This window comes from Pan troglodytes, chromosome 2 (assembly GCF_028858775.2).
Source record: "Pan troglodytes isolate AG18354 chromosome 2, NHGRI_mPanTro3-v2.0_pri, whole genome shotgun sequence".
Classification (NCBI taxonomy): domain Eukaryota; kingdom Metazoa; phylum Chordata; class Mammalia; order Primates; family Hominidae; genus Pan; species Pan troglodytes.
The window spans coordinates 123,815,740-123,841,789 of NC_086015.1; the positions used below are offsets into that span (position 1 = coordinate 123,815,740).

The 26,050-nt window shown below is 38.8% G+C and overlaps 1 long non-coding RNA gene across 2 annotated transcripts in view; it reads right to left on the reverse strand.

Annotated features, from left to right (window-relative positions):
* Positions 1-5,839: 5,839 nt before the first annotated feature.
* The window catches only part of LOC107970738 (uncharacterized), a 65,386-nt gene continuing 45,175 nt past the window's right edge, over positions 5,840-26,050 (reverse strand). For both annotated transcript variants that reach the window (XR_001713566.3, XR_001713565.3), the window contains exon 3: positions 5,840-7,976. This is a non-coding gene — a long non-coding RNA (uncharacterized LOC107970738). The remainder of the gene's footprint in view (positions 7,977-26,050) is intronic.

Genomic DNA, 26,050 nt, shown 5'->3' on the forward strand with positions numbered 1-26,050 from the left:
GTACATTTTTTACAGGGGTGCTCATCAAATCTTAGTGTTCTGTCTTCTAAGAAGGTGACCACCTTGCATATACACAATAAATATTTGATTGGAAACTCAAGCAAAAAGAGAAACAGCACCCACGCTCAAGTCCTATAACATCTTCCCCAGAGAGTATGCTTTCTAGGTCTTAATTCCTCTCTCATAAAGAAATAACTTTTTAGTAATAGTAATGTCTGACACCGGAGTAGTGACGGCTATTCAGGGAATGTTCTGAGCATGTTATAATTACATATTAACCCATTTTATTTCTTTTCTTTTCTTTTGTTTTTGAGACAGAGTCTCGCTCTCTCGCCCAGGCTGGAGTGCAGTGGCACGATCTTGGCTCACTGCAACCTCCACCTCCTGGGTTCAAGCAATTCTCCTGCCTCAGCCTCCTGAATAGCTGGGATTACAGGCATGCGCCACCATGCCCAAATAATTTTGTTTTGTATTTTTAGTAGAGACAAGGTTTCACCATGTTGGCCACACTGGTCTCGAACTCCTGACCTCATGTGATCCGCCCACCTTGGCCTCCCAAAGTGCTGGGATTACAGGTGTGAGCCACTGCTCCCAGCCTAACCATTTGATTTTCACAACAATAAACTCCATGAGGTAGGTGGTGTTATTTCCCCCATTTTGCAGATGGTGAAGCTGCGGCATAGAGAGGTGGAGTGACTTTTCCAAGGTCACAATAAGCAGCAGGCAGTAAATGAGCGCATGTACACGTAGGAACCCCTAGACTACATTGCCCTTTAAAATATTCATCAAGCCTCCTTATGGTGTCTCAAGAAATGTTACAGAAAGATTTGAAAGTAGGTGGTTATTTGAAAAAATTTAAGCCAAAGAAGAGTCCTTTTTTAGGTGGGCTCTCCAAGTTATTTCTCCCCTTGGGAACCAACATTGTCACCATATGCCAGGCCTCTGTACTAAGGGCCTGATTCACTTCACTGCTGACTCTAGGGCTTCTGAGAAGGCTCTTTTAAGTCTGTAGGTTGGTCTCCCTCTTTCTAAGCAGCCTTGGCCTATTAGCAAAGCAATTAACACCTGGAAAGATCACTTCCCCAGCAGCACTCTACAATAATTAGTTGATGTCTTCCCACCTGTTTGCCAAGACTATTCGGTTAGCTTCTTAGTTTAGGAACCTGTGAGAAGCCTTTTAAATTCACTTTGGTTTTTTTAAGTTGTTATTTTTTACCCTTAGGAAACAAGCAAAGCAATGAGTGCTTAGTAATAAATTAAGGCAGAACATAATCCATTTTAGAAAGATTTTTCTACGGGAGATTTTTTTCCAGTTAACCTTCTATCTCCCATTACCCAGGAAATTAAATTAAAAAGAATGTCCAATTCCCTGGGCAAGTTGGTTAATCAATATTTCAATGTAAAACAAAGTTAATATTTTTGGCCATTAATTTGATTTTTCTCTAGAGAACCTATTCATTTGATTAATATTTTTTCCTTGTAACTCTCTCACCTTGTGAATCTTTCCAATCTAATATTTCCTTGTTTGAGAATAGTTTGAGAATTCTGCCCTTACTATAAGAAAATGTTCATGGAATTGGTAGATGGGATAAATATCACAGAGCTATTCATGGGACCTGGGACTCCACATCATTTTTCTTATCACCTAAAGCAGAGCAGCTTGTCATCTGTGAGGCTCCAGTTTGGGTTCCAGCACCAGCTGGACACTAGTGATTGGCCATATATTGTGTAATGCGTATTACTTGCCAGCTTTTAGAATTAATTGAACCCAGAATCATGTCCTTTCACCAGGTTTGTGGATGTCATATATGTGAGATTCATCAAAGCCTGTGGAGCATTTTCTAGGTTCCAGTGAAGCAAGGTCCATGTTTCTCAAATCACGGTCCATCGCCAACAACATCAGATCAACTTAGGGACAGTGTTAAAATGGAAATGCCTCAGCCCCTGGCAGCATTCTCATTCTCTACTGCATGAGAATATTCAGATCAGGCCCAGACATGGGTGTTTTTAAAATTCTTAAGCACATTGAAGTTTGAGGCCCATAAGCTAGCCAAAGTAAATGGTGCAAGTTAAAAATCAGCTGAAGGTGGCTGGGCACGGTGGCTCACGCTTGTAATCCCAGCACTCTGGGAGGCCAAGGTGGGTGGATCACCTGAGGTCAGGAGCTCAAGACCAGCCTGGCCAACATGGTGAAACCTTGTCTCTACTAAAAATACAGAAATTAGCTGGGCATGGTGGCAGGTGCCTGTAATCTCAGCTACTCAGGAGGCTGAGGAAGGAGAATTGCTTGAACCCGGGAGGCGGAGGTTGTGGTGAGCCGAGATCGTGCCACAGTACACCAGCCTGGGTGACAGAGTGAGACTCTGTCTCAAAAACAAAAAACAAAAAACAAACAAAAAAAAACCAGAATCAGCTGAAGGTACTATTTTTTTGTAGATATTCACAAGCTGGTTCTAAAATTTATATGGAAAGACAAAGGAATTAGAATAGTCAAAAGAATTTTGAAAAATAATAACATGGTTGGAGGATTCATATCACCTGGTTTCAAGACTTACTAAAAAGCTATAGCAATCAAGACTGTGTGGTATTGGCAAAAGATAGGCAGAGAGATCAGGGGAACAGAATAGAGAATCCAGAAATAGACACTCAAATATGGTCAATTGAGTTTTGACAAAGTGCAAATTAAATTTAAAGGAGAAGGGACAGTCTTTGTAACAAATGGTGCAGGAACAATTGGATGTCCATATGCGTAAAAGTGAACCACAAACTATATCCCAAGCTTTATATAAAAATTAACTCAAAATGGGTCGTGTAACTAAATATAAATGTAAAACTATAAAACTTTTAGAAGAAAACAGGAGAAAATCTTTGTGAACTGGAGCTAGACAGAGTTCTTAGAACAGCAAAAGTATAATCCCTAAAAGAAAAAAAAATTGATAAATGGGGACTTCATTAAAACTTAGTTTTACATTGCATGGACATCACTAAGAGAATGAATGAAAAGCTACACATTGGGAGAAACTATTTGCCTATCACATATATGACAAAGGCCTTTTATTCAAAAATATATAAAGAACTTTCAAAAAACTCAACAGTAAGAAAACAACCCAATAAAAAAATGAGGAAAAGGTTTGAACAGATACTTTGTCAAAGAAGGTAATACAGCCGGGCGCGGTGGCTTATGCCTGTTGTCCCAACACTTTGGGAGACCAAGGTGGGCAGATCACTTGAGGTCAGGAGTTCGAGACCAGCCTGGCCAACATGGTGAAACCCCGTCTCTACCAAAAATACACAAATTAGCCGGGTGTGGTGGGGGGCGCCTGTAATCCCAGCTACTCAGGAGGTTGAGGCAGGAGAACTGCTTGAACCCAGGAGGCAGAGGTTGCTGTGAGCCGAGATCATGCCACTGCACTCCAGCCTGGGTGACAGAGGGAAACTCTGTCTCAAAAACAAAAACAAAAACAAAAACAAAAAACCCCCCCAAAACAAGAAGCTAATACCTGATGGCAAAAAAAAAAACAAAAAAAACATGGAAAGATGCTCAACATCACTATTTATTAGGAAAATGCAAATTAAAACCATAATGAGATAACACTGTACACTTATTAGGATGACTAAAACAAAACAAAGCAAAACAAAACAGAATGAAACAAACTGATAATTCCAAGAGCTTATGGGGATGATGTGGAGTAACTGGAACTCATATTGCTGATAAAAAGATCAAATGATATAGTCATATTGTATTCTTAGAAAACGTTGGCAGTTTCTTAGTTAAACATACACTTACAGTATCACTCAGCAACCACACCCGTAGGTGTTTATCCAATACAAATGAAAATTTATGTTCACACAGAAACCTACAAGTGAATATTTGTAAAAGCTTTATTCATAAATGCCCCAAACTGGCAACAACCCGAACGTCTTACAACTGGTGAATGTATAAACAGATTGTGTATCCATTCAGTGGAACACTATTCAGCAATAAAGAATGAACTATTTTATATGCACCAAAATAAATGACTCTCAAATGCATTTTTCTAAGTGAAACAAGCCAGTGGATACATACTATAGGATTCCTATTACATGACATTAAGGAAAGGATAAACTACAGGGACAGAGAACTGATCAGTGGTTTCCAGGAACTCAGGGAAAGGGGAGTTTTTTTTGTTTTGTTTTTGTTTTTAACCACAAAAGGGCAGCATGTATGCAGGGAATAATGGAGCTGTTTCAAGTCTTAATTGTGGTTTGATTACATCACTATGTGTTTGTCATGACTCAGAACTACAAGTCAAAAAATATGAATTTTACTTATGAGATTCTAAATAAAAATTTTAAAAATAATCAGCTGAGGCATATCTGATTCAAAACTGCCAAGAGACCAAAACCAATGTTTATTGTCTAGTATGAGCAGGGCCTGGACTGGTGTTGGGAAGAAAACAACACCTCACAGTAAGCTCCTTCTCCTCATAGACACCAATCCACTGGAAGACACAAGCAGGCACACAAATAACTAATATGAGGCAGTGAGGGATATGCGCTCAGAAAAGGAGCAAAGAGGGTCTAAGTGAAGAACGCTGGATTTTTACTAGGAGAATTCTCAGTTTGGAGAACTGTAAAGCTGAGTCATAGTAAAAAATAGAGCAGCTTGTAAACTGACAAAAATAAGATAGGAGAAAGTTATGAGCACAGAAAAATATGGTTATTGATCTGGGAGGGTAAGGCAATAGAAGCAAATTCTAAATGTAATGAGATTGAATCAATGGATATGATGCTATTTTTTAAAAAGGCAAATCAAGTCATTCAGTACTGATTCTTCCCAAGGAAGGGAAATGAACGGACAAATGTATGAAGTTGCGTTGACTTTAGATCCTATTAGCAATTTCTTTATGCCTTCCCTACTCCCCCATACAATAGTTCCGTGCTCCGAGAGCTACTGTTGCAAGAAAAGCCAAGTCTTCCATAAGTGGATATGAAGGCTATTATGAGGAGAAATCACTGTCCTTCCTGGGTGTGAGGGAGTCATTTAGTAGTTAGATCCTAAAGAGGAGGTTGGTATCAAATTAAAACTCTATTTAGAGCATCATGTGTCTAGGATAGTGGTTCTCAAAGCATGGACCCTGAACCAGCTGCAAAGCACCATTTGGGTGCTTGACAGAACTGCAGATTCTGAGGTTTTACTCCAGACCTGCTGAATTAGAAACTCTCGGGTTGGGCCCAGGAAACCCTCCAGGGGATTCTGATGAACGTTTGAGAAGTTTGAGAGTTTGTGAAGATGTCAAAAGTGAATCCTGTGCTTAACTATTGCAACCTGCTGAAGCTGATAAAGGAATGTCAACTTTTAGTGACCCACCTGCCCTCACAGAGACCCTCACTGGGCCTAACTGAAGATTCCCCCATCCGAAGAGCAATGGGTCTTGTTTTGACCAGTCATGTAAGACTTATGGTCTGGGTCTGTCCTCTTCAGAACATTAGTTTTCAGGGCTTAATTAGCATAACCACCTTGAATCCCCTCCACTTCTACAGCATTTACAAAATTCTGACTTTCCCCCTCAGCAAACTAGTCAGTGATTTTTTTGTTTTGTTTTGTTTTTGTTTTTTAACTGATGACAGGGTCTTGCTCTGTCACCCAGGCTGAAATGCTGTGTTGTGGTCACTGCTCACTGCAGCCTCCAACTCCTGGCTCATGTGATCCTCTCAAGTATCTGGGACTACAGGTGCTCTGCTTTCTTTTTTGATGTTAAAGCTCTGGTAGGTAGTCTTTATTTTATTCTTTTACAGACAACAGGCAGTCATTAAGTGACTCTAGGACGTCAATTTAGTAAGTTTACTTTTTCATTCCTGGATAAGCACTTTAGAATAATTTCAAGACCTATATTCTCATCCTTTGCCAACCCAAATTATTGGAAGGCCCTGGGCAAACTACTTAACATCTTGTAGAACTGGTTTACTCATCTGTTAAGAGCAAGCAGGTAATTTTTCCTGTCCCACCTCAGTTGAGATAATGGCTATGAAGTTACTTAGTAAAGTAGAAAGTGGATACACATTTAAGCATTATGATCATTTTGTGAGACTTTTTCAAAACTGCGCTCAACGTCCTTGATTTTTTCCCCTTGTCATCAGAGCACCACAGAGAAAGCCTGCATCCTGGACACGGTCCAGATGCCTCTAGAGGCCTTGCCTCCATTGTTTTGGAATTACTCTGGGTGAATAGGATAACAGAAAATATTCCAGCCTAGAGGATAATGGATAAAAACATTAAATGAGAAGAGAAATACATTAGAGACTTTCCATCAGAACTTGGAAATGACATTGCAAATTGGTGTGCAGTTTTACAAGTAAAAATGCTCTAATCCTTGGAACGAGCAACTGACTTATAGTAAATCTTTTGAGCTTCCCCAAATGGCAAAGGAGTGAAAATTTTCTGCATGCTGGGGGAATCTCATTACCTGAAACAAACATATAGGGCACAGCTGATGTCTAATGTCTAGATGTCCTAGGAAATAAAATGTGGCTTCTGGTAAATAGGTGGCAATTTATGCTGAATTATTTGCTAAGAGTCAAATTAGTCCCTGCAGTATGTGCAGCATTTCTGAAGAATTAAAAAATAAACGCTTTCTGCCTAAGTAATATCCTGACTTAATGCAATTATTACTGTGCTATATCTGATATAGAAATGATCCTGAAACTTGCCCAGGGCTTGTAGAAATAAGAGGATTTCTCTAATGCATGCTAACACTGAAAAAGAAAGTCGATATCTAGGCTTGGTTTTAAAAAGGCAAGCAGGGAATAGGTTTTATGGAGGAGGGAAAGTAATTTACCAGGTATCTAGCACTTACTGTGTGCCAGGCACTGGGCTAAATGTTACACATACTGACCTTATCCTCACAATAACTCTGTGAATCTCACAGAGATATTATTTCCCTCATTTTAACAGAATAAGACATTGTCATGGCTTAGAGCAGCCAAGTGGCTTCCACAAAGTCATACAGCACACAGTTTATGACAAGCTGTGATTTAAGCTCAGATGGTGGTGTCTTTTTTCCTAAACATTGCAGCAACAATCCTGTGCTAGATAGCTTCCCTATGCTCCTCCAGGTCCCCTCTGGCAGAGACTAGCCTTTTCAATCTTACTTTGTGTGTATGGAGGCTAGCCCAACTTGACTTCCGGTTTCCAGTTGTATTCAGCCAATGGGGACTCCTGGCAGAAGGAAAAAGGAGGAGGGAAAAGAGCCAGGCCGAACTAATTGAAAATCTCTTTCCTGGCTGGGCGCGGTGGCACATGCCTATAATCCCAGCACTTTAGGAGGCCGAGGTGGGTGGATCACCTGAGGTCAGGAGTTCCAGACTAGCCTGGCCAACATGGTAAAATCCCCATCTCTACTAAAAATACAAAAATTAGCCGGGCATGGTGACAGGCGCCTGTAGTCCCAGCTACTCGGAAGGCTGAGGCGGGAGAATTGCTCGAACCCGGGAGGTGGAGGTTGCAGTGAGCAGAGAACGTGCCATTGCACTCCAGCCTGGACCACAGAGCGAGACTCCATCTCAAAAAAAAAAAAAAGAAAAAAAGAAAACGAAAAGTGAGGCCAGGGTATTTATGCTCTCTTTCCTAGCTTTCCCAGCTTTCTCTTGCTCCGCTGACCAAAAGTTTTAGCTCCCTTCAGCCTATCCTCTCCACACAGAAGCCTTCCTCTGGGTTTTGCTGACCACTCCCTCCTCTGAGGGCCCTGCACCCTGCCACATCTCAAATCACCCAGTTTCAGTGTGACATATGGTTACGGTACACTTTAGTTTGCCCAGCTTATAAGACATCAAGGCTTAGAAATGACTGTCCCCCTACTTTGTTGTGGTGGTTGTTAGTTCTGATTCAAATGAAGTCATTGAACGACGGACACTTTCTGCTTATCCTTCACAGTGTTCTATCTGGATAGCTTTTGGTTCAATGCTTAGAGAGTGTCTCTTCCTCCGGCTTCTGCTCCCTGAGAAAAACAAAAGGGTTTTTATGAGCAAAAGCACCTCACTGAGCCATATGTGGTTTCTGAATGATGACATTCAGAGTTCGGTGAATAGTAACAGAACCTGACATTTATGTGATGTTCTATAGCTTTACATTGATTACTTTCTATTTAAACATATGTTAGGATCTAGCTGTGCCTACAGAAAAAAATTAGCTGAACATGAAGGTACAGCAAAGTTATTTTTTAAAAGACTGGTAATGACTGAACTCCTATCAAGACATTTAATAGCTGATAAAAGTCTCACCCCTGAACTATTTCACTAAGCTAATGATACTGGTCTGTTTTGGCAGTGCTACCTAACTCCTGTTTTCTGAGTGAATTCACTGCCCATGATTTCAGGAGGATGAAGAAGAAAGAGAAACAGAATATTAAGCAGAACAGATACAATGAGTATTTTACACATGTTAATTCTATAAGCACAATTAAAATCTTTGGTGATCAGCAAAGGTCCTAACCTTTTCAGTATAGTCCTAACATTTTCAAAGGTGTCCTTCTTAAAGGTCTAATGGGAGGCATGGATATGTAACAATTTTTTAAAAATTGGTTTCATCATGTCTTTGCATTTGAATGACAAGGCACTTTGGAATAATCATCTTACCTGAAGGTAGTTATTCTATTGTTAGATAATTGTAGTACGTAACACAAGAAAGGAAGATAGAAATGAGTAATATTTTAATATCTTTCTATCATTATGAAATTATAAAATGCCCCTTTATGAAATGTCCCTTTAAATCTCTGGCAATACTTCTCGCCTCAGTATCTACTTTAATATTAATATAACTACACCAGATTTACTTTGATTAGTGTTAAATGACATTTAACATTCCATTTTCAACATTTCTCTATTTAATCTGTGACCGTGAAATTGCATACATCTGGGTTTTGTTTTTTTATTCAGTCTGGTCAACTTTGTCTTTTAATTGAATTGTAGACCATTTACATTTAAAATAATTAATTTTAATGGTATAACATCTTGCTATTTGTTTTCTATTTGTCCTCTTGTACTTGGTTCCTTTATTTCTCATTTCTTGCCGCCTTCTGGATTATGAAAACGTTATTTAATATTCCATTTTTCTCTTTCATTTGATTTTCAGTTATACATTCTTCCATAATTCTTATAGTAGTTATGCTAGAGATAACAATATGCGTCCTTCATGTATTAAGTCTAATTTAAATGAATACTTTTGGGTTTACCACTTCCTAAATAAGGCAAGTACCTTTCCAGCAGTTTAACTGCCTTTACCTCACTCCCACAGTTTGTGCTATTGTTACCATGTATTTTATTCCTACGTATGCATTGGTATTGTTTTAAACAGTCAATATTCTTTTATACTGAACCCCATATTTACGCTTTCCAGTGCTCTCCATTCTTTCGTGCATGCCTATGCTTCATCTGAGATTCCCCTCCCTTAGCGTCAAGAACTCCCCAGAGTTTTTCTCAGTTCACAGCAGCTGGCATTGCATTCTCTCTGAAAATATCTTCAGTTAATCTTCATTTTGATGTTTACATCTGTATTGTGGCATGATTTACATGTAATAAATGCACCCACTTTAAGTTTTTGTTTTTTGTTTTTTTGAGACAGTCTCACTCTGTCTCCCAGGCTGCAATGCAGTGGTGGGATCTTGGCTCACTGCAACTTCCGCCTCCTAAGTTCAAGCGATTCTCCCACCTCAGCCTCCTGAGTAGCTGGGACTACAGTCGTGTGCCACCACACCCGGCTAATTTGTTTTGTATTTTTAGTAGAGATGGGGTTTCACTGCGTTGGACAGACTGGTCTCAAACTCATGACCTCAGATGATCCACCCACCTTGACCTCCCAAAGTGCTAGAATTACAGGTGTGAGCCACTGCGCCTGGCCCATTTTAAGTTTATAAGTGAATGAGTTGTAGTAAATGTATATAATCTTGCAACCACATCCCACAATCCAGTTTTAAAACACCTTTGCTTTTTTTTGAGACTGAGTCTCACTCTGTCACCCAAGCTGGAGTGCAGTGGTGTGATCTTGGCTCACTGCAACCTCCACCTCCTGAGTTCAAGCAATTCTCCTGCCTCAGCCTCCCGAGTATATGGGACCTACAGGCGTGCACCACCATGCCCAGCTAATTTTTTTGTATTTTTAATAGAAACAGGATTTCACCATGTTGGCCAGGGTGGTCTCGAATGCCTGACCTTAAGTGATCTACCTGCCTCGGCCTCCCAAAGTTCTGGGATTACAGGCGTGAGCCACTGCACCTGGCCTCCAGTTTTAAAACACTTCTATCACCCTCAAAAAGTTCCCTTCTGCCCTTTTGCAGTCCATCCTTTCCCACAGGGAGCCACTGAGCTGCTTCAGGTTGCTATAGTCTTTGCTTTTCTAGAATTTCTTATATATGGAATTACACAGTATGTTGTCTTCTGTGACTAGTTCCTTTCGTTTTGCATGATATATTTGAGATTCAGCCACATTATTACATGTATCATTAGTCCATTCATCTTAATTGCTGAGTCGTATTCCATTACATGGATGTACTATATTTTGATGATCTGTTCATTAGATGGTGGACATTTGCATTGTTAACATTTTTGGCTATTATGAATGCTTATGCCATAAATATTCATGGCATACAAGTTTTGTGTGGACATGTTTTTGTTTTTCTTGGGTAAATATCTGGGAGTGAAATTGCCAGCCCATATGGTAAGTGTATATTTAACTGTTTAAATAACTGCCAAACTGATTCTCAAAGTGGCTATATCATTTTGTATTGCTGCTAACAATGTGTGACAATTCTAATTGCTCCACATTCACCAAGGCTTAGTATTGTCAGCCTTTTTAATTTCAGCCCACCTAGCAGGTAAATTGTAGTTATAATTTCCCTAATGACTAAGAATTTAGGGCATCTTTTCATGTGCTTGTGGGCCATCAATATATCTTCTTTGGTAAAATATCTGTTCAAATCTTCCGTCTAATTTCTCTTTGTAAAGTCTTGAGAATTCTTTATATATTCTGAATGCAATTTTTTTGTCAGATATATGTTTTGTTTTGCACATGTTTTCTTTCTGTCTGTGGTTTGTTTGCCCTTTCATTTTCTTTTCTTTTAAAAACATGTGAATCGTTTTCAAGGTCTTTTCATTTTCTTAAGGCTGTTTTTGGTATTAACATGAAGGATTATATCGAACCATTTTCAAATATTGAACCAACACTGCAATTACCAGGATAAACTCCTTTGATTGTAGTGCCTATTTTTTTTTAAATATATTGCTGGATTCAATTTGCTAACATTTTGTTGGGGTTTTTGTGTTTCTATTTATGGGCTATATTGGTCTCAAGTTTTCTTGTCTAGTACTATTTTTGTCTGCTTTTTGTATCAGGATAATGCTGGCCTCATAAAGTAAGTTGGAAAGTATTCCCTCATCTTCTATTTTCTGAAAGAAATTGCGTAGAAACAATGTTATTTCTCCTTTAAACATTTTGCAGATTAGCCAGTGGAACCATCTGGGCTTGGGGCTTCCTTTTTTGCAAGACTTTAAACTGTAAATTTAGTCTCTTTAATAGCTATAGTACAATCCAGTTATTTATTTCATTTTGGATGAGTTTTGTAGTTTGTGAATTTTGAGAAATTAGTCCATTTCATCTAAGTCGTTGAATTTTTGTGTGTAGGGTTTTATTGTTTGTAGTATTCCTTTATTATCATTTTCATGTCTACAAGGTCTATAGTCATATTCCATCCTTTATATTCATTTATGATATTGGTAATTTCTCTTTCCCTTATTTTCTCTCTCTCTTGCACTGCCAGTCTGACTAAATAAAGGCTTATAAGTTTTATTGAGCTTTTGATTTTGTTGATTTTTTTCTATTGGTTTTCAATTTTCAATTTCATTGATTTTTGCTCTTATCTTTATTTTTTTCTTCCTTGTGCTAGGTTTTGGTTTATTTGGCTCATCTTTTTTGGGTTTCTCAAAGTGAAAATTTAGATTATTAATTTGAGAACTTTCTTCTTAGCTAATATAAGCATTTAATACTATAAATCTCTTTAAGCAATGCTTTCAGTGTATCTAAAAATTTTGATATGTTGTATTTTTCATTCTTGTTCAGTTCTAGATATTTTCTCATTTTTTACTTTCAGTAGTCAAAAACTTTTTAAGAACTCAAGAGGAGAAGAATAGTCTCTTGTATTTACCTATATATTTACCATTTTTGTTGCTCTCTCTTCATTAATAATGTCTCAAGTTTCCTTCTGGTAGCATTTTCCTTCTGTCTGAAGGACTTTCTTTAACAATAATTTTAAAGCAGTTCTTCTGGCTCTTAGTTTTACTTCATCAGAATTTTTTAAATTTATTTTGCCTGCTTTCTTGAAGGATATTTTTACTGCATATAAAATTGTGGTTTCACAGTGTTTTTCCTTGTTGCACTAAAATGTTTCACTTCCCTTTGTCTTCTATAGTTACTAACGAGAATTCCACAGCCATTTGAATTGTTGTAGTCTATAAATAATGTGTCATTTTCTTCTGGTCAACTTCAGATGAGTTTTGTTGTGGTTGTTGATTTATAAGTTTGCTTACAATGTGTCTGGGCATGGATTTCTTTGAGTTTATCCAATTGTAGTTTGCTGAGCTTCTTGAGTCTGTAGATTTATGTCTTTCACCAAATTTGGAGATTTCTAAGCCATTATATCTTTAAATACTTTTTTTTGTGCTGCTCTCTTTATCCTCCCTTTTTGGAACTCTGACAACATAAATGCTAGATCTTTTGGTATCATCCCACAGGTCCCTGACGCTCTATTCATTTTTTAAAACAATTCTTCTCTCTGTTGTTCACTTTGGGTAAATTTTATTGATGTGTCTTCAGGTCATCTAAGTTAGAAAAAAGTATAAGTTTTATCTGTTGAGCTCACTGATCGCTTTCTTTTTCAGTTTTGTGTGTTTTAGTTCTAAATTTTTCATTTATTTCTTCTTTATATCTTCAATTTCTTTGCTGAGACTTTATGATTTTTTTACATTTTGAGAGTATCTGCTCTTACTTCTTGGAGCATTTTCATAATTGCTACTTTAAAAATCTTTATCAGGTCTAGTAATCTTTTGGTGAACTCTTTAGAGTTTTCCAAGTATAACATCATAGCATCAGCAGAGAGATAACTTGACGTCCTCTTTTCCTATTTGGATGCCTTTTATGTCTTTCTCTTGCCTGATTGTTCTGGCTAGGACTTCTAGCACTATATTGAAAAGAAGTGGTGAGAGTGTACGTCCTTGCCTTTTTCCAGTTCTTAGGAGGAATATTTCCAGCTTTTGCCCATTCAGTATGATGTTGGCTGTGGGTTTGTCATAGGCAGCTCTTATAATTTTGAGATATATTCCTTTGAAGCCTAATTTGTTGAGGGTTTTTTTAAATATCATGAAGGGATGTTGGATTTTATTGAACATTTTTCTACATCTATTAAGATGATCATATCATTTTTAAATTTTATTTATGTGGTGAATCACATTTATGGGTCTGTGTATGTTTCCTTACATCCCGGGAATAAATTCACTTGATCACAGTGAATTAACTTTTTGATGTGCAAAGTCTTATGATACAAAATCAACATACGAAAATCAGTAACATTTCTATACACCAGTAATGTTCAAGCTGAGAACCAAATCAAGAACACGATCCAAGGCCAGGCACAGTGGCACACACCTGTAATCCCAGCACTTGGGGAAGCCACAATGGGAGGATCACTTGAGCCTAGGAGTTTGAAATTAGCCTGGGCAACATAACAAGACCCCATCTCTACTTCTTCTTCTTCTTCTTTTTTTTTAAAGAATGAAGTTTGATTTACAATGGCCCCCACACACACACACACACAAAAATAAAATATCTAGGAATACATCTAACCATGGAGGTGAGAGATCTCTACAAGGAGAACTACAAAACATTGCTGAAATAAATCATAGATGATACAAACAAATGAAAAGCATTCTATGCTCATGAATTGGAGATCAATATTGTTAAAATGTTTATACTCCCCAAAGCAGTCTACAGATTCAATGTGTTCCTATCAAATTACCAAGGTCATATTTTACAGATTTAGAAAAAACTATTCTGAAATTCATGTGGAACCAAAAAACAGCCTGAATAGCCAAGGCAAGCCTAATTTAAAAAATAAAGCCAGAGACATCACATTACCTGACTTCCAACTATACTTCAAGGCTACAGTAACCAAAACAGCATGGTACTTGTTAAAAACAAAACAAAACAAACATATAGACAAATGGTATAGAAATAGGGACCCCTGAAATAAAGCCACACACCTACAACCAACTTATCTTCAACATGCTTGACAAAAGTAGTGAGCAAAGGATAACTTATTCAATAAATGGTGCTGGGAAAATTGGCTAACCATATGCAGAAGAATGAAATTGGATCATTACCTCTCACTGCATACAAAAATTAACTCAAGATGGATTAAAGACTTAAACATAAGACCTCAAACTATAAAAATCCTAGAAGAAAACCTAGGATAAGACCTCAAACTATAAAAATCCTAGAAGAAAACCTAGGAAATACTCTTCTAGACATTGGCTTATGCAAAGAATTTATGACTAAATCTTCAAAAGCAAATGCAACCAAAAAAATGGAAAATTGGGACCTAATTAAACTAGAGAACTTCTGCACAGCAAAATAAATTATCAACAGAGTAAACAACATACAGAATGGGAGAAAATACTTGCAAACTATGCATCTGAAAAAGGACTAATATCAGAATCTATAAGGAACTCAAATAAATCAGCAGGGAAAAAATAATCCCATTAAAAAAGTGGGCAGAGAACAAGAACTGATACTTCTTGAAAGAAGACATACAAGTGGCCAACAAATATGAAAAAATGCTCAAATCACTAAGCATCAGTGAGATGCAAATCAAAACCACAATGAGATGCTGTCTTAAACCAGTCAGAATGGCTATGATTAAAAAGTCAAAAAATAACAGATGTTGGCCAGGTTGCAGAGAAAATAGAACACTTATACACTGTTGATAGGAATGCAAATTAGTTCAGCCACTGTGGAAAGGAGTTTGGAGATTTCTCAAAGAACTTAAAACAGAACTACCATTCAACCCAGCAATCCCATTACTGGGTACATACTCAAAGGAATATAAATCGTTCTACCAAAAAGGCATTTGCACTTTTATGCTCATTGCAGTGCTACTTATAATGGCAAAGACACATAATCAACCTAAGTGTCCATCAATAGTGGGTTGGATAAAGAAAATGTAGTACATATGCACCACGGAATAATGCACACCATAATAAAAAATCAACGTATGTCCTTTGCAGCAACATGGATGTAGCTGGAAGCCATTATCCTAAGTGAACTAATGCAGAAATAGAAAACCAGGCTGGGAGTGGTGGCTCACGCCTTTAATCCCAGTACTTTGGGAGGCAGAAGCAGGCAGATCACTTGAGGTCAGGAGTTCAAGATCAGCCTGGCCAATATGGCAAAACCCTGTCTCTACTAAAAATCCAAAAATTAGCCAGGTGTGGTGGTACGCACCTGTAGTCCCAGCTACTCAGGAGCCTGAGGTAGGAGAATCACCTGAACCCAGGAGGTAGTGGAAGCCGCGGTGAGCCGAGATTGCATCACTGCACTCCAGCCTGGGTGACAGAATGAGACTCCATTTAAAAAAAAAAGACAGAGAGAAAATCAAATACCTTATAAGTGGAAGTTAACCTTGGGTACACATGGACACAAAGATGGGCATACTAAACACTGGATATTCCAGAAGGGGAGTAGGGAGGGATAAAAGATTAAAAACCACCTATTGGTTATTGTGCTCAGTATTTGGGCTATGGGATCATTAGAACCCCAAACCTCAGTGTCAGCATCATGCAATATATCCATGTAACAAACCTGCACTTGTACTCCCTAAATCTAAAAACAAAACAACAACAAAAAACTTTATCAGATAAATCCTACATGTATGTCATCTTGGCATTGATATCTGATGATTATCTTTTCCCATGCAAGATGGAGATTTCCCTGGTTCTTCATATGCTGATTGCTTTTGAATTGTATCCTGGACATTTTGAATATTATGACATAGAATTCTGGGTATTTGTTTTGTTTTAACAGACAATCAACCGATGGGTTCAGGTACAAGTTCCAGCCAGCTTTCTGTGGTTTCAATGTAATTTCTTATTTCAGAGCCTTTTCAGTGCTATTCAAATCTGTCTTGCATTCGTACCACACAGTGGCTAGTCTGGGACCTTGGCAATGTTTTATACTGTATGTGTACTTCAGTTCTTAAAATCAATGGTATGCTGTTTAGGGTCAGATCCGTGCATGTGCCACTTGGAAGTGAGCCCAGGAGCAATTTTGTAGAGCTGTTTCCTGATCTCCTCCTTTATAGAAATCTCCCTAGTACTTTCTGATTATCTGGGGCTCCCTTTTTGGTTCTGCAACCAGAAAGTTGGGGTTATTTTTATTCACTCAATGGTACATGAACTTTTTGCAACTACACTGATATCCAGAGCCAAGCACAGAAAGACAGAAAGAAGAAAAAAGAGATGGAGGTTTGTCTCACCCTCTGAGGATCACAGCTCTTCTATCAGAGGAAAGTTTCCCTCTCTTAGCATTTTAGACTCTTGTAGGCCCCACTGTCACCACTATTGCTGACACTGCCATGCCACCATGGAATTTCCTAGGAGTTGAGTATGAGAGAGTGGAGAAAAGAAAAAAAGAAAAACGTGCTTTTCCCACACTTTCTGAGCCTTAGGAGACCCTCCCTGCTCCTTGAGCCAGGACTAGAGGGCTTGTCCTGGAGATCCCTCTGCCCATGCAAATGCCCACATTTAGATTTTGTGTTGCTTTGGCCGGGCATGTGGCTCACGCCTCTAATCCCAGCACTTTGGGCCAAGGCGGGCGGATCACCTAAGGTCAGGAGTTCTAGACCAGCCTGGCCAACCTGGGGAAACCTATCTCTACTGAAAATACGAAAATTAGCAAAGCATGGTGGCGGGCACCTGTAGTCCCAGCTACTCAGGAGGCTGAGGCAGGAGAATCACTTGAACCTGGGAGGTGGAGGTTGCAGTGAGCCGAGATCATGCCACTGCACTCCAGCCTGAGCAACAGAGAGAGACTCTGTCTCAAAATACATCAGTAAATAAATAAACAAATAAATAAATAAATAAATTTTGTGTTGCTTAGAGTTCAGCCTGAGTATGTAAAGGGGAAAAAATGGTAAACCCACCATAAGTTTTATGGTACTTTAAATTCTGCTCTTCTTTGCCAATCACCAGCTACCATATAATTTTTGGAGTCCTCAAATAGCCGTATTCAGCATAAGGTATGTTTACTCCATTTTCCCCAGAATCAGAAACTTTTATCTTGTTTGAGCCACTGAATTATTATTATTATTTTTAAATTTTTATTTCTATAGTTTTTGGGGGAACAAATGGTTTTTGGCTACATGGATACTTTTTTTAGTGGTGATTTCTGAGATTTTGGTGAACACATCACATGAGCTGTGTACACTGGACCTAATTTTTTTTGTTTTTTTGTTTTTGTTTTTGTTTTTTGAGACAGAGTCTCACTCTGTCACCCAGGCTGGAGTGCAGTGGCACTATCTTGGTTCACTGCAACCTCCACCTCCCAAGTTCAAGTGATTCTCATGCCTCAGCCTCCCAAGTAGCTAGGATTACAGGGTTGCATCAACACACCCTCCTCACTTTTGTATTTTTAGTAGAGATGGGGTCTCACCAAGTTGGCCAAGCTGGTCTTGAACTCCTGGCCTTAATTGATCCACCCACCTTGGCCTCCCAAACTGCTGGGATTATAGACAATAGCTACCACACCCAGCTCCAATGTGTACTCTTTTATCGCTCATCCCCTTCCCACCCTGCCTGCCCTCACTCTGCTCGTGAGTTTCTAAAGTCCATTGTATCATTCTCATGCCTTTGCATCCTCATAGCTTAGTTCCCACTTAAAAGTGAGAACATATGATATTTGGTTTTCCATTCCTGAGTTACTTCACTTAGAATAATGCTCTCCAACTTCATCCAGGTTACTGCAAATGCCATCGTTTCATTCCTTTTTATGGCTGAGTAGTATTCCATGGTGTATATATACCACATTTTCTTTATTCACTTGTTGGTTGATGGGCATTTAGGCTGGTTCCATATTTTTGCAATTGCAAATTGTGCAGCTATAAATGTGGGTGCAAGTGTCTTTTTTTATATAATAACTTCTTTTCCTCTGGGTAGATACCTAGTAGTGGGATTATTGGATCAAATGGTAGTTCTACTTTTATTTCTTCAAGGAATCTCCGTACTGTTTTCCATAATGGTTGTACTAATTTACATTCCCACCAGCAGTGTAAAATGTTCCCGTTTCACCACATCCGCACCAACATCTATTATTTTTTGACTTTTAAATTATGGCCATTCTTGCGGGAGTAAGGTGGCATCTCATTGTTGTTTTAATTTGCATTTCCCTGCATTTGTGATACAGTTCCCTGCATTAGTGATGTTGAGCATTTTTTCATAAGTTTCTTGGCCATTTGTATACCTTCCTTTGAGAATTGTCTATTCATGTCCTTTGCCAACTTTTTGATAGTACTATTTGTCTTTTTCTTGCTGATTTGTTTGAGTTCCTTGTAGATTCTGGATATTAGTTCTTTGTCAGATACATAGTTTGCAAATATTTTCTTCGACTCTGTGGGTTTAGTCAGCTGATTATGTCTTTTACTGTGCAGAGCTTCTTAGTTTAATTAGGTCCCATCTATTTTTGTTTTTGTTGCATTTGATTTTGGGTTCTTGGTCATAAACTCTTTGCCTAAGCCAATGTCTAGAAGAGTTTTTCTGATGTTATCTTCTAGAGTTTTTATGGTTTCAGGTCTTAGATTTAAGTCTTTGATCCATCTTGAGTTGATTTTTGTATAATGTGAGAAATGAGAATCCAGTTTCATTCTTCTACATGTGGCTTGCCAATTATCCCAGCACCATTTGTTGAATAGGATGTCCTTTCCCATTTTATGTTTTTGTTTGCTTTGTCAAAGATCAGTTGGCTGTTAAGTATTTGGCTTTTTTTCTGGGTTCTCTACTCTGTCCTATTGATCTATGTGCCTATTTTTATAGCAGTACCATGCTGTTTTAGTAAGTATAGCCTTGTAGTATAGTTTGAAGTCAGGCAATGTGATGCCTCCAGATTTGTTATTTTTACTTAGTCTTGCTTTGGCTATGTGGGCTCTTTTTTGTTCTATATGGAATTAATGATTGTTTTTCTAGTTCTGTAAAGAATGATGATGGTATTTTTATGGGAATTACATTGAATCTGTAGATTGCTTTTGGTGTATAGTCATTTTCACAATAGTGATTCTACCCATTTATGAACGTGAAATGTGTTTCCATTTGTTTGTGTCATCAATAATTTCTTTCAGCAGTGTTTTGTAGTTTTCCTTGTAGAGATCTTTCACTTCCTTGGTTAGGTATATTCCTAAGCAGTTTATTTTATTTTATTTTATTTTATTTTATTTTATTTTATTTTATTTTATTTGCAGCTGTTGCAAAGGAGACTGAGTTCTTTATTTGATTCTCAGCTTGGTCATTGCTGGTGCATGGCAGTACTACTGATTTGTGTACATTGATTTTTGTATCCTGAAACTTTACTGAATTCATTTATCAGATCTAGGAGCTTTTTGGATGAGTCCTTAGGGTTTTCAAGGTAAATGATCATATTGTCAGCAAACAGTGACAGTTTGACTTCCTCTTTACTGATTTGGATACCTTTATTTCTTTCTCTTGTCGGATTGCTCTGGCTAGGACTTCCAGTACTGTGTTGGAAAGGAGCAGTGAGAGTGGGTATCCTTGTCTTGTTCCAGTTCTCAGAGGGAATGCTTTCAACTTTTCCCCATTCAGTATTATGTGGGCTGTGGGTTTGTCATAGATGGCTGTTATTACATTGAGGTATGTCCCTTCTATGTCAATTTTGCTGAAGGTTTTTATCATAAAACGATGCTAGATTTTGTCAAATGTTTTTTTCTGCACTTATTGAGATGATCATATAATTTTTGTTTTTAATTCTGTTTATGTGGTGTATTACATTTATCAACTTGCAGATGTTAAACCATCCTTGCATGCCTGGTAGAAAACCACTTAATCATGATGTATTTCTTTTTGATATGTTGTTGGATTCAGCTAGCTAGTATTTTGTTGAGGATTTTTGCATCTATGTTCATCAGGGATATTGGTCTGTTTTCTTTTTTCTTTATGTCCTTTCTTGGTTTTGGTATTAGGTGATACTGGCTTCATAGAATAATTCAGGGAGGATTCCCTCTTTCTCTATCTTTTGGAGTACTTTCAGTAAGATTGGTTCCAATTCTTCTTTGAACATCTGATAGATTCAGCTATGAATCCATCTGGTCTTGGACTTTTTTTGTTGGCAGTTTTTAAATTACTGTTTTGATCTTGCTACTTGTTATTGGTCCATTCAGGGTTTCTATTTCTTCCTGATTTAATCTAGGAGCGTTGTATATTTCCAGGAATTTATTAATCTTCTCTAGATTTTCTAGTTTGTGTGCCTAAAGGTGTTCACAGTAGCCTTGAATGATCTTTTTTATTTCTGTGGTATTGGTAGTATATCTCCTGTTTAGTTTCTAATTATGCTTATTTGGATCTTCTCTCTTCTTTTTTTTGGTTAGTCTCGCTAATGGTCTATCAATTCTGTTTATCTTTTCAAAGAATCACCTTCTTATTTTATTTGTCTTTTGTATTTTGTTTGTTTGTTTCAGTTTCATTTATTTCTGCTCTGTTCTTTGTTATTTCTTTTCTTCTGCTGGGTTTGGGTTTGTTTTGTTCTTGTTTCTCTAGTTCCTTAAGCTGTGACATTAGACTGTCTATTTGTGCTCTTTCAGACTTTTTGATGTAGGTATTTAATGCTAATGAACTTTCCTCTTAGCATCACATTTGCTGTATCCCAGAAGTTTTGATAAGCCAGTTGTGTCACTATTATCATTCAGTTCAAAGAATTTTTAAATTCTGTCTTGATTTCATTTTTGACCCAAAGATCATTCAAGAGCAGATTATTGAATTTCCATGTATTCGTATAGTTTTGAGGTTTCCTTTTGGAGTTAATTTCCAGTTTTATTCCACTGTGGTCTGAGAGGATACTTGATATGATTGTGATTTTCTTAAATTTATTGAGCCTTGTTTTGTGGCCTATCATATGGTCCATCTTGGAGAATGTTGTATGTGCTGAAGAAAAGAAAGTATGTTCTGTAGTTGTTGGGTAGAATGTTCTGTAAATATCTGCTAAGTCCATTTGTTCTAGGGTATACTTTAAGTCCATTGTTTCTTTGTTGAGTTTCTGTCTTGATGTCCTGTCTACTGCTGTCAGTGTAGTATTGAAGTCCTCCCCACCCTACCTCTGTTATTGTTCCCATCTATCTCATTTATTAGGTCTACTAGTAATTGTTTTATGAATTTGGGACCTTCAGTGTTAGGTGCATATATATATTTAGGATTGTGATATCTTCCTGCTTGACTAATCCTTTTATCATTATATAATGCCCCTCTTTGTCTTTTTTTTTTTACTATTGTTGCTTTAAAGTCAGTTTTGTCTGATATAAGAATAGCTTCTCCTGCCCATTTTTGGTTTCCATTTGCATGGAATTTTGTTTCCACCCCTTTACCTTAAGTTTATGTGAATCCTTATGTGTTAGGTGAGTCTCTTGGAGACAGCAGATACTTGGTTGGTGGATTTTTATTCATTTTGCTACTCTGTATCTTTTAAGTAGAACATTTAGGGCACTTACATTCAGTGTTAGTATTGAGATGTGAGGTACTGTTCTATTCATCATGCTAGTTACTGCCTAAATACTTCAGTTTTTTTTTCATTGTGTTATTGTTTTATAGGCTCTGTGAGACTCATGCTTTAAGGTCATTCTGTTTTTGTGTACTTTGAGGTTATGTTTCAAGATTTATAACTCCTTTTAGCATTTCTTGTAGCACAGGCTTGGTAGTGGCAAATCTCTCAGCACTTATTTGTCTGAAGAAGACTTTACCTCTCCTTCATTTATGAAGCTTAGTTTTGCTGGATACAAAATTCTTAGCTGACAATTATTTTGTTTAAGGAGGGTAAAGATAGAACCCCAATCCCTTCTGGCTTGTAAGAGTTCTGCTGAGGAATCAGCTGTAAATCTGAAAGGTTTTCCTTTATAGGTTACCTGGTGCTTTCGTCTCACAGTTCTTGATTCTTCCCTTTGTCTTGACTTTAGATAACCTGATGACTCTGTGCCTACATGATAAATCTTTTTGGGTAAATTTTCCAGGCGTTCTTTGAGGTTCTTGTATTTGGATGTCTAGATCTCTAGCAAGGCCAGGAAGTTTTCCTCAATTATTCCCTCAAATAAGTTTTCCAAACTTTCATATTTCTCTTCTTCCACAGGAACACCAATTATTCTTAGGTCTGGCTATTTAACATAATCCCAAATTTCTTGGAGGTTTCGTTCACTTTTTTAAATTCTTTTTTCTTTGTCTGTTGGGTAAATTTGAAAGCCTTGTCTTCAAGCTGTGAAGTTCTTTCTTCTGCTTGTTCTAGTCTATTGTTGCAACTTTCCAGTACATTTTGTATTTCTCTAAGTGTATCTTTGATTTCCAGAAGTTGTGATTGGTTTTTTCTTTATGACATCTGTTTCTCTGGAGAATTTTTATCTATATCCTGTATTTAAAAAAAATTTTCTCTAAGTTGGTTTTCACCTTTCTCTGGTATCTCCTTGAGTAGCTTAATAATCAACCCTGCTGAATTCTTTATTTGGCAATTCAGAGATTTCTTCTTGGTTTTGATCTCTTGCTGGGGAGCTAGTGTGATCTTCTGGGGGTGTTATAAAACCATGATTTGTCATACTACCAGAATTACTTTTCTGGTTCCTTCTCATTTGGTTACACTATTTCCTAAAATTTTTCTTGGATTTATTTTTGAATGGATTGTGGTTTTCGTTTTTTGTTTTGTGGTTGTTGGTGAGAATTTGATTCTTGGTGCTTGTAGGGGTGAAGACTCTGTATGAGATCCTTAGTTAGAGAGAGTTTTTGTGTGCTGAATTTCCCCAATGCTGGTTGTAGTAATTATATTTTTGGTGTGTGGGCAAGTTCACTGTCTCCTATGGAGTTGGAATGGGAGGGATCTCCTGAAACTTATCTTGTTCTCTTGTGTTGTACACTTTATTTATTTATTTATTTAATTTTTTCCTGGTGTTTTATTTACTGAGTTGATGATTCAGGCTTAAGGCCATCAGGGAGGTAACCCTGGGTATGCAACAGTTATGACTAAGGTGGGTAGGTAGATGTAATATCCAATGAAGGGCCAAGGTCCCAGCCTTGATGAGGGTGGCTGAGGGAGCTCTGAATTAGATGTACTGGGGTTTTATCAAGATGAAGAGTGGGAGTTACTTCAGTTCCCCTGCCAGGTCATCAAGAAAACTGTTCACCTCACAGCCTCACTCCTATCTTGGTGTTTCAGCTATTCAGATTGGACAAGTACCTCTTTTCATCTGTAGGTAGGTAGGAATTGTGACTCATGCAGGCCTGAATCTGGAGTGTGGTCCTCCTGTGGGGCTGCACTCACTCTGGATTGTTCCAGAAATGCTGTCTATAGGTGCCTCCATGTTGCATTCCTGTTGGGGAAGCCTCAGCTGTGTCTGCAGTGGAGTGCCAGAGGGGAACAAGGACCTCTTCTCAAGGCCCTTCATGATCACAGAGGCCACCTGCCTGTTGGGGTATAGGTTCAGACTTGGGGTATAGGTACTGTACCCAGCACTGCAATTGTGTCTCTGCTGTGAGGAAATATCCACCAGTGGAAAAAACAAAAACTCAAGGCCTGCTGATTCTTTTGTCCCATGGGGTAGTCCCCTTGATGTTGTGCTTTCTCCTTTCCCCTAGGGAAGGGCCTTCCTGGGAACTGGACTGCAGTGATTGTTATTGTTCTTTTGGTTTTAGCCACCCAGTGGGGCCATCAGGCTCTGGGCTGGTGCCTGGGATTGTCTGCAGAGCCCTGTGATGAGCCATGAATACCAACACTTGTTCTAGTGGAGGTGGCAGGGGAGTGAAGTAGACTCTGTGAGAATCCTTGGTTGTAGATATGCTTAGTGTGCTGGCTTTGTGACGTGCTGGTTATGTATTTGTCACATGGACAGACTCAGGGCCTCTGGTTAGCCAGGAAAATGCAGGCAGTGGTATTAAGTGTCATTTTCTCCTTCCTGGGAGCAGGGTTGATCTGCTATGAATTGCTGTAATGGCCTGAGTTGGTTGGCCTCTAGCCTGGAGGTGGCACTTTCAAGAGAGCACCTGCTGCAGTATTAGTGGGATTTGAGCTTGCCCTAAGTTGGCCAGGGGAGATATTCTGGTTACCCACATAATGGGCGGGGCCATAAAGCCTCCAAGTGTTTATGTCTTTTGTGTTCAGCTACCAGGGCAGGTAGAGAAAAACCATCAGGTTGGGGCAGGATTAGGCGGGTCTTGACTCAGACTCTCCTTGGGCAGGGCTTGCTGCGGCCACTGTGGGGGATAAGGGTTGGTTCTCAGGCCAATGAGGTTATGTTCCAGAGGGGAGAATGGCTGCCTCTGCTTAGCAGTATTGCTTGCCAGGAAAGTTGGGGATAGCCGGTAGTGCAAGGCCTCACCCACCTCCCATGCAGTTGGTGAGGCCGGCTTAGCTGCCTCAGTGCCCCACTAACAGTGCCAAGTTCAGATCCAGGCAGCCTGTGCATGTGGAACTCAGACCTTTCCCCAGGCCATAAGCTACCCCACTGAGCAAGCAAGCTTGGCTTTCAGGCCTCACTCTTCCCCATCTACCCACAATGTCAGCTGCAGCTCCTGCCCTCATATCTGCAGCAGTTCCTATTTGCCCCCTGGATTCTGCTCAAAAAAGTTAGTTCCCAGTCCAAATTATGCCAAAATCCAGTCAGAAGCTTCTTACACCCTGTGACCTCTCCCTAATCCCACTGGCTGCCTTCCCTGAGGGCTCCTGTGAGATATAGTCAGAGATGGTGTCCCTGGGCTTGAGCAGGAGAATGGCAGTGCCTATAAGACTCTTCCTGCTGTTGCTTTTACTTTTGTATTTGGCACAGCTCCCTACATCCATTCCAGCTCTAGGTAAGGTTAAATCTTTCTCCTGTGATCTGTATTTTCAGATTCCCTAGTGGGGATGTGTGTTCAGAGGCAGTTTTCCCCCCTAACAGTTTGGGAACTCACAGTTTTTTTGCCTGTCTCGTGGAATTTGCAGTGGCATGTCACTTATTTCAAAGAATCTGCGAATTCTTTCAGTTTTCCTGGTATAGTCCTGCGGTGGTTCTTAGAACAAAAGTTTGTGGTGTGAGTCTCCACACGCTGTTCTGTACATCCCAATGGAAGCTGCATGTTAGCTCTGTCTCCTATCTGCCATCTTCCCCATCGCTCACTACTGAATTATTGCTGGTTTGTTGTTGTTGTTGTTATGCCAGCTAGGCTCATTCTAACTTATTGAGTTGATTCCCCTTCTCTTTGGTCTTGCTGTCTTACTCCATTTTTTGTTGCTTAGAATACCTGAAACTGGGTAATTTATAAAGGAAAGAAATGTATTTCTTACAGTTATGGAGGCTGAGAATTCCAAGGTAAAGGATGAGGAAATTCTTGCTAGTGGAGATTCTCTGCAGAGCCCCAAGATGGTGCAGGGCATCACGTGGTGAGGGAGCTGAGCATGGTAGGTTAGGTCTCTCTTCTGTTGCTTATAAAGCCACTAATGCCACACCCATGACAATCTATTTACTCACTAATCCATGAGTGGATTAATCCATTGATGAAGGCAGAACCCTCATGATCCAGCTACCTCTTAAAGGCTCTACTTCTCAATACTGCCACATTAGAGATTAGGTTTCAACATGAGATTTGGAGAGGACAAACAATCAAACCATAGCACTTGCACTGCATCTGCTCTGCACTCTTTTAGCCCTGGATCAATCCTAGAACCCGCCTTCCTGCCCTCTATACTCAGGATGATGTGCCGGACTGGAAAAAATTCATCCAACTGTGTGGGCTGGTGGTCTTTTACTTG